General features: G+C 39.0%; 1 protein-coding gene and 1 long non-coding RNA gene across 7 annotated transcripts in view; one reads left to right on the top strand and one right to left on the bottom strand.

Moving 5' to 3' along the window:
• LOC140504598 (uncharacterized) overlaps positions 1–14,092 on the top strand; it is a 162,488-nt gene that overhangs the window by 67,835 nt on the left and 80,561 nt on the right. The window lies entirely within an intron of this gene.
• The window catches only part of SCMH1 (Scm polycomb group protein homolog 1), a 179,038-nt gene that overhangs the window by 118,058 nt on the left and 46,888 nt on the right, over positions 1–14,092 (bottom strand). For 2 of the 6 annotated variants that reach the window (XM_072609777.1, XM_072609780.1), the window contains exon 2: positions 5,657–5,736. The exons of the other annotated variants lie outside the window; for them this stretch is intronic. The gene's annotated coding sequence lies outside the window, so the exon portion shown is untranslated. The remainder of the gene's footprint in view (positions 1–5,656; positions 5,737–14,092) is intronic. 6 annotated transcript variants of the gene reach the window in all.

Below are 14,092 nucleotides of genomic sequence, written 5' to 3'. Positions count from 1 at the left end.
AGTAGTTTTTAAATACATAACTTATTTTTACTTAAAATGGTATTATGTTATAAGAGGGCAACTGTTGCCATAGACTGTTCCTTAACTTTGGGTACCTATGAGATTCAGGGGGATAAAGTCAACTAAGTCTGTATATATGAAAGAAATAAAGACACAGTCTCACACATGGTGTATATGACCACATAAAAATACAAAACAAATATAATTACCAGCCAAATAAGCAAGACTCAAATTGGACCAAGAAATCCCAGCAATTTTCTAAGGGCACTTAAGGCATCAGCCAAGAATTTCAGGCTCCTACCAAAAGCTTTCCTGACTCTGACAATAGCTCTATGACCTTATCTCCTGTCTCTGATGGAATCTCATCATCCCTTAGTCATAAAAATGACAGAAATAAGACTTGCACTACCTATCTTACAGGAGCATCGTGAGGAAAGTGTTTTGTAAACCTCTAAGCTTTACACAGCTTTTGATTATTGCTACTATAAAAATGTGAATCATCATTCTTACTATCTTTTTACACCATATACTCTACCAGAAAATGATGTCAACTTTTGATAGCAAAGGCCACTGGAAGCTCGCTGAACCTGAAAACCTTACTCTTACAAAACCCTATAAAAAATAAAGCAACATACATAAACCGGAACAACCATTCACCTCAAGAACCCTTGGCTCAGGCGCTGTGCATACTTCTGTGGGAGGAGCAGAGTAAAATAAAGCCCAATTACTGGACTCAAAGAGCTACAATACAAGAGCAGCACAGATAGAAGTTAAACTGAGGACTGGTCTGTTTTCAACCACAGCTAATTTTTGTTTTTGTCAGCTGTTAAGCTCAGATAACTTAAGTGAAAGAATGGAGGCTTTCATTCATTCATTCATTCACTCACTCATTTATTTTAGGCAAGGGACAAGAAGGAACAAGAGAAGAGGGAAGTCAAGATTGTTTAATTCAAAGTTGTTTTAAGGCAAAGGTGCTTTTGAGAGCATTAGACCAAAGAAGGGGAGGCAATATGATATAGTGGAAATAACTTAGATTCATATTTCTCATTTAAACTACATAATGGCACTATGAGATGGGTGCTACAGGTATTATTACTCCATTATATAGATGAGGAAACTCAGTCTGAGAGAGGTTCAGTAACTTGTATATGTTCATATAGCTAGCAAGAGTCAAAGGCACGCTATGAATCCTGCTCTTCCCGCCTTTACGTCTAGCAAATTATCAAGCACCTAAATAGAGGCTTAGGAGTCAGAAAACCTGGATTCATATTCCAACCTTACATTTAGGATCAGAGATTTAGAACTAGAAGAGACTACATCAACTAAGTAACACTTTAAGAGTTGTGTGACCTTAGGTAAGTTATTTAAGCTCTCTGATCCCTAAAATGAGAGGGATAAACTAGATGATCTCTAAGGTTTCTCTCCAGTTCTAAATCCTATGACCCTTGAGGACACATGTAAATTTTGTGTCTGCCTCAGCACCTACAAGCATTTTATAAAACGTAAACATTTGATAAATGTTTCTTATATTGTATTACATTGTATCCTATAACTAATAGTCTGTCATGAGAGTACAGACACCGGTTCTGGTATATATAAGAGACATAACTGTACTATCCCAATTTTACACATAAGGAAACAGAGGCCCAGAGCAGTGAACAGAGTTGCTCAGAGTAGTTGCCTTGAACTAGAATGCAGTCTCTTGGCCCCTGAGAGGATGCTTTCTACTAGACTGTGCTTCCTCTCACTTGTTCCATCATGGTCAAAAAAGATAAACTAACCAAATGGATAGGAAACAGAGTTGTGGGCTGGGTCAGGAGGCTGGCTGACTGATCTGCCTGCCTTTTTTTATTAGCAGATCTACCAGCAGCTCTCCCTCATTTCCTTTCACTTCATTAAAGGATGAGCAGTGATAGAGAGGATAATATTCCTTTGAGATGATCCATCAGAAGAAGGGGGAGGAAGAGAATTGAGGCAGGAGATCTCCCTCTCCCAGCAGGCAATAAACCTTGTATGGATGTGGCAGATGTGAACAAAGAAGACGGAGCGGATCCCCTCTCCTTGGCTGTGTTCCCTGCCCCCACTCCCTCTGCTGCAGTTGCGCAGCTTGACGTGCACATAGATAGAATGGCACTGGAGAACATCAATATTGCCTTTAACAAGAAAGACGCCCAGGAACAAATGGATAACAAAGATGCTGAGAGACTGGGGGCTGTCTGTAGCCCTTTGTTTTCATGAGAGTAGGCAGTGTCTACAAGACCAGCCCTCTCTGAAAGCAAACAGGCAGCCCTAGCTATTGTGGGAAACAAGAGGGAAACCAGGATTTTTGGTGGAGCGTAACTGGAGAGATATTAGACAGCTCCCCTTGGCTGATGCTAGGCATGTTGGCAGACATTGGAAGTGGAACAGCAGTAGTAGTGCTCACAGAGAGTGCTAACAGGGAGCAGTGCAGTAGGAAAAATACAGGCTGAGCTGGATCATACCCTTGAAAATTATTAGCTGAGAGATTTTTAAAAAGAGGATAACATAAAACTTATGCTACCTATTTTAACAGTGAGGGGCCACTGTGAAGATCGAATGGATAGAACCTATAGAAAGGGCTTTCTGTCAGACCCCTGGCAAGCATTTCTGTCCCCACTAGCTCCTTTCACCATAATCTTAACTGCTTTACTTCTTTGCAGAATGAACACTATAGGTGTACCCAATACATGAAAAGTGGAGGATAAAATGAATTTATGTATATTACTTTACAAATATATTTTGGGGGCTGGCCATTTCAGAAAACTTCTAAGAATCCTTTTTGGAAGTGAAAGTCCATCTGTAAGTTGAGTTCTTCTCTAAGTTTGGATTTTTCTATACTGGCTTTTATCTGCTATATCATTTTCACTTACTTCCCAAATCTGGGGTCAAAGGGCCCAGGTTCGAGCCCTGGCTCTGCAAGTTTCTAGCTGTAAGAATCATGAAAAATTATGTAACCTCCCTGTGCCTCCGTCTTGGTTTCTATAAAATGAGGGGGACTTAGATGAGATGTTATCTCAAATCCATTCCATCTCAAAATCCTATATCTTGTCATCTAAAGTCACCTAACTTCTAGGATCATAGAATCCTTACTTGAAAAAGAGGGGGACTAGACAAAATGCTATCTCAGATCCCTTCCAGATATATACTGATTTAATGAGTCTGCCATATTCTTTGCTCTTAGCAGGTAGCCTAAGGCTTTTGGCTAGATAACATTTTTTTCCCATGTCCTTTCCTTTCTATTCTTATAGGCAAAATTTGGATCAAGTCCCTAGATGTTTCTACGCATTGTGCATTGCCCTGACCTTCCAGTCTTTTCATATAGTTTAGAGTCTGATCACAGTCCAAGTCACCTTGTTGATTCTACCTCCATAACATCTCTTGCATCTATACACTTCTTTCCACTTGCACAGTACCTATCCTGTTTTAGCTTTCATTAGTTCTCACCTGAACTATTGCAATAGCCTCTTAAATGGTCTCCCTGACTTCAGTCTCTAGCTACTGTTTTCCATCCTCCACACAGCTACCAAATTGATATTGCTAAAATGAAGACCTGACCATGACACCTTTCTGCTCAAAAATCTTCAATGGTTCCCTACTGCCTCTAGGAAAAAACACAAAATACTCAGTCTGATATTTAGAGCTCTGCACCACAATCTGGCTCCTACTTTCATTTCCAATCTTGTGTCATATCACACTCCTTTCATACAAAGAATATTGTTCCAGTCAAACTTGTGTGCTGCTGTTCTTCCTTTCCAACACTCCATGATCCACCTCTGTGCCTCTTCATCCCCACCTTGTACAATGCCTACTTTCCTTCAAAGCTCAACTAAGATGCTTCCTGCTCCAGGAGGCTTTTCCTGATACTCCAATGATTATTTCTCTCTCTCTCTTGAAATTAATTTGTGTTACTTTATTGTATTATATAGAAGAACCTAAGTTCCTGTAAGGCAGGGACTTTTTTCTTTGTATCTACAGCCCCCAGGATAATGCTTTGCACATGGTAGGCACTTGATAATGTGGAATCAAATCAAATCCTCTGCCATTTCCATACTTTCTTCACATCAGCTTGCCTAAAATCTCAGAACCCAGGACCTCAGCTCACATTTGTCATTAAGTAAACCAACCCAGATGTCCTAACAACATCGTGAAATCTCTCATGTCCTCTGTTCTCCCTAGCAAATGTTCTTACTCCTGGCTCTTTCCTCTCAAACATTCCTTCACAGCCTCGCTTGGCTTCCCTATACCAAATCACAACAACCTCTTTCTAACCATAAATAACAGTCAACATTTATATAGAGTTTAAAGGTTTGCAAAGTGTTTCACACATATTATCTCATTTGACCCTTACAACAACCCTGGGAGGTAGATACTATTACAATCCTCATTTTACAGAAGAGGAATCTGAAGAAAGTGGAGATTAAGTGCCCAGAGTGATACAACTAGTGTCCGGAGTCACATTTGAACTCAGGTCTTATTAACTCCAGGTCCAATAACTTATCTGCTATACCACCTAGCTATTATTCTAAGCTGGTCATTTTAAATATGCAATAACTGAGGGCTTAGAACAGCTAAACAACTTGTCCAAAGTCCTTTGTGTCAGTAGTAAGAAATAGAACTGAGATATGAACTCAGGTCCTCTGACTCTAAATCCAATTCTCTATCTACCACAAAATAACAATAATGATAATGATAATAATAATAATTAGCATTTATATAACTCTTTAAGGTTTGCAATGTGCTTCAAATATTAGCTCATTTTATCCTTACAACACCTCTGGGAGGTAAGTGCTATTATGATTCCCACTTTACAGATGAGGTAACTGAGGCAGAGGGAAGTTAAGTGACTTGCCCATAGTCACACAACTAGTAAGTGTCTAAGTTAGGATGTGAACTCTGGTCTTTCTGACTCCAAGTCCAATTGTTGACGTTTCATCATCATTTTACTGTTTAAAACAATGTCAGACAGTCAATGCAGGCAAGTTGTATCCTTTTCTGTTTCAAACCTCACTCCCTCTAGGAATCCTAACCCTCTCCAATCTCCTAACTCTTTTCTTCCGCTCCCTTTTATGTATAAATCTACATTATATTCATTCACAGTGGTCTCCACAGATTGGAGGATTCCTGGCTAAACGTCTTATCCTTCCCAGGGGCACTTTAAAAGTAATCTACTCTTAACGCTAAAGTAATGACACTTTTATGTTGGAATGTGATAGATTCTTCAAGGTAGGAGCCACTTGTTCTCTTTCTCTAGTGCATTTTTCCATGCTATTATCAGCCTTATCCCATAGCAGGTACTCAATGCCAACCAACTAGTTTAATAGGTTGCATTTGTACAATACTTTTAACTTTTTCCATCACACTTGTACATATGTTGTTTCTCTTTGCCAGTGTTTATACAGTGTGTACATCTGGTGTTGTCATGCTTGTCCCTGGCTTAGACACTGACTGTTAGGCTGTGACTCTCAGAGGGTGGACACTGCATCTGTAGGACTTCCTGAGGACATGGCCAGCCAAGTTCCATAGGTGTGAAGTTCCATCATTCACCCTAACCTTGGCTTTCATGATTCATATGTTCAGACACAAGCCAACACAGGGAATTCTCTTGCTTCTGTTGTTGCCACACGTGCACACTGACCTTTTTGAGGGCTGGTTTTTTACATGCTACACCAGCTATACTAAACAGGAGATTGTTTCTCCTTAGCAAGATGAAGAAATCTAGAATGAAAGAAAGAAAAATTAGAAATGTGAACCCTCCTTCAAAGTCATCTACAAACGCCTAGATAATGAAAAGCAACTAGGGGCCAATTTATCCTCTGCCCCACTCAGAAACTTGGAAGTTTTCTCCCACAAAACAGGAAGCCCCTTGAAAATAAGGACTATGAACACATAGAACTTTTCTAAAATACTAGTCAGAGGGTGTATGAGTAATAAGTACTGGCTGAATTCTTGACAATTTTAAAATTGTGACAACATTAAAAAAACCCCAGCAAGAATGCAACACATTGATCATTGTGTTTCCCTTGGGAGCAGAGACACTCTTAATAGTGATACTGCTAAAATTACAGCCTGGAAGGAACTGTAGAAAATTCATCTAGTCAAACCCCCCTCATTTTACAGATGAGAAAACTGAGGCCCAAAGAGGGGAAGAGACTTGCTCAAGGTCTCACAACCAGTCAGTCGGCTCTAGATTTTTGCTTCAGTGCTCCGTCCATTACACAACCTTGACTCTTTGTCAAGAACAAATAATTAGAAGGCAGAACTAGGAGCAATTGGTAGGAGCTGCAAATAAGCTAATTTAGGCTTAGTGCCATGAAAACTTCTTTTTAAAATGATAGCTCTCCAACAGTGAAATGAGTTGCCTCAAGAGGTTGCTTCCTCTCACTGAAGGTCTTCAAGCAAAGGACCACTTGTCCGATGTGCTGGAACAGATTCTTTTTCAACTATCAGAAGGACTAGATTACTGTCAAGTTCCCTTCCAATTCTAAAATTCTGATTTTATAACACAAGGCTAAAACTGAAGAAACACCAAAGTGTAACAAGTATTTTTTAGAATTGATGTTTTAGTATAGAGAAAAAAATTTAAAAAAAAGAAAAAAAATTATTCAAGGAATGTTATATACCAAAGAAGATACTAGGGTATTAAATTCTATGATATTTCAAATTTTCTTCTGATCTTGGTTAAAATACTCACATTGAAATCAGTATGTATTTCTGCTTACTTCACATGCACCACAACCAAAACATTTCATCACATATTGGCTAACCTCTTAGCAAGGAGTCTCTTCAAGCTTAGCTAGGCTAGTTTTCAGAAGACAGATACCCACAATCAATAACTAGGTCATACATGAAGCTCTTCCTGTTTAGTAAGATGCACTAGAGCCTGTACTCTACTGGTAGAGCATTTGAAAACCCAGGATCACAACTAAACCAGGATCAGGTCTATACACATATTTCCTATTCTAAACATTAACATTTGGACGTCTATAATTCCTCAACTAACTTTTGAATATGAGATGGCTACATTCAGAAAGCATAAAAGAAACAAATGTGTTAAGAAGAGCTTTTACAAGAATTTAATATAGATTACTTTGTTTAGAAGTTAACACTAAATTGTTAGCCCAATCAAAATTACATTATACAAAGCCAGAAATATTATATCCTTAAAATAAATAATCACTGATTATTAAAAGGGAAGGGAAGGAGCATGAAAGGATCCATTGGGAATATGGTAATAAAATATTGGAACTTTAAAGAAAAAGCTAAGGAAAGATCTTCAAATTCAAGACCACATTCCAGATTCATTATCAAAGAAGATCCTAACCGGTCTAGTATAATAACATAAAGCTTTGTACAAAGTAAGTGATCAATAAATGTGATTGAATGAATAAACTAAGATTAGAAATAGAAAACAATAAACTAAGAAGCTGTATGAGGTATTGGAAACCTTGAGCCCCATCTTCCTCATAACAAAGCTCCACTCTAGATTTGTTTTTCTCTTGGAGATGGATATATATGTATATATCTATTCAGATGAAATGGCACCATAGCTACAGACCCATAGGATCCATAGGGGAAAATCAAAGAAAGAGACACAGCCCAGGTCCCTGACATCAGGAAGCTCCCATTTTCCTTGGCCAGAACTGAAGGACAGGAAAAAGGAGAAGGTAGGCAAAAGAAAAAGACAGAACACATTTGAAAGAAATGTAAGTCCACAAAGTAAAAAACATGTCCTAGAGAGCTCCTGAATTGTGCAAGCAGGGTAGTCCTCAATGCTGTAGCACAGGTAATCAACTTCTGTTTGGTGCCGAAAACAATAAACATAGGCCCTAATGACAGAAAGAGAGAGAGAACAGACATATCTACAAAAACAACAGAATGTTATTTTCCATGGAGATTTGAAATTGGGTGTCCTGTGATAATCTATTTCCAAAGGGAATATGAAACACATTTAACAGAGATCTAATTTTCCCAGTGCCAATCAGACAGAGATATTTAAAGGAGGTTAAAGCAAGTTTGAATTATCTTAATAACATATGTGGTTCCAAGCAAGGTTCACTATCAAGACACGTGTTCATCCTAAACCAGTGGCCTTGGTTACCCTCTCAGCAAATCAGCACTCCTCAGGAATGGTATAATGTTAGGACATTTGCCCTTAACACTGATCCTACAATTACACCATTTCAAATGCTAAAGTCACCTTAGGGATAATATGTTTCAACCTCTCACCCCACATAAGAAGAACCCTTTCTATAACATCCCTTACAAGAAGAAAGAGGAAGTATCATTTAGTCTCTGCTCCAAAATTTATAGTGATAAGAAGTTTACAACCCCATAGGACAGTTACATTGTGGGTCAGCTAGAATGATTAGGGTATTCTTCCTTATATTATGCTAAATAGTGCCTTCCAATTATTTATATTCACTGATTCTAGTTATGCCCTCTGAGGCCACACTGAACAAGACTGCTCCCCCTTTCCCCATGACACCCTTTTAGAAATTTGAGGACAAGAATCATGTCCCTTCCCTAATTACACCCTCCCCTTCCCCACCAACAGGATCTTTTTTTCTTTAGGGTTAAACATGTTCCTTCAACTTATCTTCATATGGCATGATTTCACCCCTCTGCCATCCTCTAAATATGCTCTGGGCAGCTAGGTGGTGCAGTGGATAGAGCATCAGTGGAGGAGTCAGGAGGACCTGAGTTCAAATCTCATCTCAGACACTTGACACTCACTAGCTGGGTGACCTTGGGCAAGTCACTTAAGCCCAACTACCTCATCCTGGGTCATCTCCAGTCATCCTGATGAATATCTGGTCACTGGATTCAGATGATTCTGGAGGAGAAGTAAGGCTGGTGACCTGCACAGCCCTCCCTCAATCAAAAAACAAAGTCAAGTGCAAGTCATGTCATTATTTCTCTGATGGCATGGTCTTCTTTAGCAATGAAGGACAAACACATAAATATGCTCTAATCCATCAATTTCTAGCTCACTTTGATCCACTAAGGCACATTACAAGACTCAGCTAGCAGCTAGGAGAGAGCCTGACACAAAGGAAGCAATCAGTAAATTCATTGATTGACCAATGAAAAACTTCCCAATTAGAATTGTACAAAAATAGAATGGGTTCCCCTCTCATTAGAGTTCTTTAAGCAGAGGATGGATCATCACTTGTTAGGGGGAACATCTTCAGCCTCCCTTCCAGGTCAGATCACCAAAAAAAAAAAAAAAATTCCCTTAAGGTGATAAGCTATCACTCTTTGCATAAGTACATAATGATTAAACAACTGTAATAGGTACATGGGCTACAAGGACTGATTCCTTCAATAAATACATCCTCTTGAACCAAGCTTGCAAGTATGCATCAGAAAAAGTAGATCTATTTATACCTGCTCTTTGCCCTCAGATTTCACGAAAAATGAAGAATTTTCCCCTAAAGTTAATTTAAGGGTTTTGATTATGGAAAAATAGTTCTGCACAGTCATTATTTAGCACTCCTAAAGAACTCTCAAATATTGGTCAAATGTTGCAATAGTTCTTTGCCAGCTAAATCATATAATGATAAACATTATCATATTACAAGTTATAGGAGAGAGTTAGCAAATACTCAGTCTTCTGGGGCTGTGTTTGGCCCATAATATTCCTGTGGGCAGCCAGAACCAGATTAAAATATAATTTGGAAATATTTAATAAAATAAAAATACAATAGAACATAGACAGTACTAATATGTGGTTTTCATAGTCAATAAGCAGTCTGCAGGGATCTTTATGTAAGGTTTAATCCTCCCCTACCTGCGCTTTCTATTTGAGTTTGACACCACTGCTACAGGGGAGTACAAAGAAGTATGAGACAATTACTGTCCCAAAGGCACTCATTTGGGAAAATACATATAACTACCAATTCAAGATTACATGAGTTTAAATATCAATAGAACAGGGTTTGATAGACAATACAGGTTAACAGTAAATGATAGTGAATATTTACACAGTATTTAAAGACTTTGGAGTTCAAAAAGAGTTCTACATATCTTATCTGATCCTCAACAACACTATGAGGTAGCTATAATAACAAAAATAATGATAAAAGCAAGCATTCATATAGAGCTTTAAGCTCCACAAGTGTTTTACATATAGGCCTGTGAAGTAGGCCCTATTAATATCCCCATTTTACAGATGAGGAAACTGAGACTGAGAGAAGCTAAGTGACTTGCCCAGAGTCATACAATTAGTAAGTATCTAAGGAAGGATCTTTCTTAGATATGATAAGTGCTATGAGTCACTGAACTGAGGTGATCAAGGAAGGTTTTATGGAGGAAATGGTATAGAAGTGGCTCACTATCACCTGTTTCCTATTCAAAGCCTTTCATATCCGGACTCCCTGCTACATTCCTAGTCTTCTTACACTTTACACCGTACTTCCCTTTCCCCCTCCCTATTCCCCACCTCAACACACCCTCTAGCATGCAGTGATGCTGGTCTTACTGTTCCCCACATAAGACTTGACTGGGTATTTTCAGCGGCCATCCCCTATGCCTTCTGGCTTCTCTAGCTTCCTTTAAGTTCCAGCTAAAATTCTGCCTTCTAAAGGAAGCCTTTCCTGGTCCCATTTTTAAAAATGTATTTATTTATTTTTAGTTTTCAACATTCATTTCCACAAGATTTTGAGTTCCAAATTTTCTCCCCATCTCTACCCTTCCTCCACCACAAGACACTGTACATTCTGATTACCCCTTCCTCCAATCTGCCCTCCTTCTATCACACCCATCCTTTCCCTTATCCCCATCTTCTCTCTTTTCTTACAGGGCAAGACAGATTTCTATACCCCATGCAAAAATAACTCTCAACATTCATTCCTAAAACTTTGAGTTCCAACTTCTCTCTCTTCCTCCCTCCTGACCCATCCCCAATGAGAAGGCAAGCAATTCAATATAGGCTATATATATATGTAGTTATGCAAAAGACTTCCACAATAGTCATGTTCTAAAAGAATAACCATATTTCCTTCCATCCTATCCTGCCCCCCCCATTTATTCTATTCTCTCTTTTGACCCTGTCCCTGCCCAAAAATGATTACTCCCTCCTCCCATTTACCCTCCCATCATCTCCTCCACACCCCACTTCTCCTCTACTTTCCTGTAGTGTAAGATAGATTTTTATGCCAAATTGAATGTGCATATTATTCCCTCCTTAAGCCAAGCATGTGTGAGTAAGCTTCACTTTTTCCCCTCTCACCTCCTCCCTTTTCCCCTCCATTGAAAAAGCCTTTTCTTGCCTCTTTTATGAGACATAATTTGCCCCATTTCATTTCTCCCTTTCTCCTCCCAATATATTCCTCTCTCATCCCTTAACTTTATTTTTTTTTAAGATATCATCCCTTCCTATTCAACTTCCTACTCAACTCTCTATGTGTACATAATCCTTCCAACTACCCAAATACTGAGAAAAGTCTCAAAAGTTACAAATATTATCTTTCCATGTAGGAATGTAAACAGTTCAACTTTAGTAAGTCCCTTAAGATTTCTCTTTCCTGTTTATCTTTCCATCTTTCTCTTGAATCTTGTGTTTGAAAGTCAAATTTTCTATTCAGCTCTGGTCTTTTCATCAAAAATCCTTGAAAGTCTTCTATTTCATTGAATGACCATATTTTCCCTTGAAGTATTATACTCAAGTTTTTCTGGGTAGGTGATTCTTGGTTTTAATCCTAGTTCCTTTGACTTCTGGAATATCATATTCCAAGGCCTTTGATCCCTCAATGTAGAAGGTGCTAGATCTTGTGTTATCCTGATTGTATTTCCATAATATTAGAACTGTTTCTTTCTGGCTGCTTGCAATATTTTCTCCTTGACCTGAGAACTCTGGAATTTGGCTACAATATTCCTAAGAAGTTTTTCTTTTCAGATCTCTTTCAGGAGGTGATTGGTGGATTCTTTCAATATTTATTTTACCCACTGGTTCTAGAATATCAGGGCAGTTTTTCCTGATAATTTCATGAAAGATTACGTCTAGGCTCTTTTTTTCATCATGGCGTTCAGGTAGCCCCATAATTTTTAAGTTGTCACTCCTGGATCTATTTTCCAGGTCAGTTGTTTTTCCAATTGTCTTTAATTTTTTCATTCTTTTGGTTTTGTTTTGTAATTTCTTGGTTTCTCCTGAAGTCATTAGCTTCCATCTGCTCCATTCTCATTTTTAAAGAACTATTTTCTTCAATGAGCTTTTGAACTTCCTTTTCCTTTTGGTTAATTCTGCTTTTTAAAGCATTCTTTCTCCTTATTGGCTTTTTGGACCTCTTTTGTCATTTGGGTTAGTCTATTTTTAAAGGTGTTATTATCTTCAGCATTTTTTTGGCTCTCCTTTAGCAAGTTGTTGGCTCATTTTTCAAGATTTTCTTGCATTGCTCTCATTTCTCTTCCCAATTTTTCCTCCACCTCTCTTATTTGATTTTCAAAATCTTTTCTGAACTCTTCCATGGTCTGAGACCATTGCATATTTATTGTAGAGGTTTTGGATGCAGAAGCCTTGACTCTGGTGTCTTCCTCTGATGCTATCCTTTGTTATTTCTCATCCAAAAGAATGGAGGAAAATACCTGTTCACCCAGAAAGTAACCTTCTATAGTCTTATTTTTTTCCCCTTTTTTGGGCATTTTCCCAGCAGGTAACTTGACTTCTGAGTCCTTTATCAAGTGGAGGATATACTCTAGGGACCTGTAAGTTCAGTTCCTCCAAGGTGGCACAATCAAGAGAGAGGTGTTTACTCCTCTCCTGGTCTGTACTCTGGTCTAGAAACAACTACAGGCTTTTCTGCTCAGGATCTGTGCACAGAATTCCCTCAACTGCCTCCAGTTTCACCACACCAGCACTCCTCCTCACGCCAGGGCTGCCAATCAGGACTTCAACGGGGTTTTAGGCTGAGGTCTCCTAAAATGGATGCTGTTGCCTCAGGGACCACTGCAGCCAGACCATGTTCCCTTCTCACCTAGGTGAAAGAGCTTTCTCACTGACCTCTGAAGCTGTCTCCAGTGTTTGTGAGTTGAGGAATCTGGGAACTGCAGCTGCTGCCCATGATTCTTCACCCTGAAGCCTTCTCCAGTCCTGTCCCTGCTGCCAAGGCCAGGTTGCATGCAGCTCTGAGCCTAGAACGATAGACCTTTACTGTCAGCCTTCCAGGCTGCCTTAGGCAGGAAATCTTTCACTCCTGTCAGTTTGTGGCTTCTGCTGCTCTAGAATTTGTTTAAAGTAATTTTTTACAAGTATTTTATGAGCTTTTGGGGGAGAGCTAGAGTAGGTCCGTCTTTCTACTCCACCATCTTGTTCCTGGTCCCTCTTACTGCTAGTGCCTTCCCTCTCTTGATTATCTCCAATTTATCCTGTCTATAGCTTGTCTATAAGTAGGTGTGTATGTTATCTCCCATATCATACAGTATACTGTGAGCTCTCTGAGCAGCGGGGACTGTCTTTTGGCTTCTTTGTATTTCTCTGAGTTTAGCACAAAGCCAGATACCTAGTAGCCACTTAATAAATGTTCACTGAACACTGATCCTAGCTCTGGCACTAACTAGCTGTGTGACCTTAGGCAAGTTGTTTCACCTCAAAGGGAGGCAGGTTTCTGTAAAATGGGAAGGGAGGACCAAATTAGGAGTTCTTAACATTTTCTTTGCCATGAATGCCTCTGGCACTGAAGTGAAACCCTTCTCAGAATAATATTTTTAAATTTGCCAAATAAAATATATATGAATGCAAAGGAACCAAAGGTTTGTCACAAAAAAAAAAAAATGCATTTTTTTTTTCTATCCAAGTTCCTGGTCTCCTTGGGAGAGGAGTTCATGTACCCTGGATTAAGAACCACTGAAGTAGATAATCTCTAAAACCTCTTCTAGCTTTAACATACTAGAATTATAAAAGCTCCTTGGAAGATATGGTAAAAGAATCAATGAACTATTCACCTCTTGGGTACAATCAAGGGTCTATTTATTGCCTGGAGAGTCCTTTCAGACTGGGATGCATGTCTCCTTTGGGGCTATTCCTCTATTTTTGAATTAATCAAGCCACAGATTAGGTGTGAAGCTTCCTGGGGCT

Source organism: Notamacropus eugenii, chromosome 5 (genome assembly GCF_028372415.1).
Source record: "Notamacropus eugenii isolate mMacEug1 chromosome 5, mMacEug1.pri_v2, whole genome shotgun sequence".
Taxonomy (NCBI): Eukaryota; Metazoa; Chordata; class Mammalia; order Diprotodontia; family Macropodidae; genus Notamacropus; species Notamacropus eugenii.
This window is presented reverse-complemented; position numbering and strand designations above follow the sequence as displayed.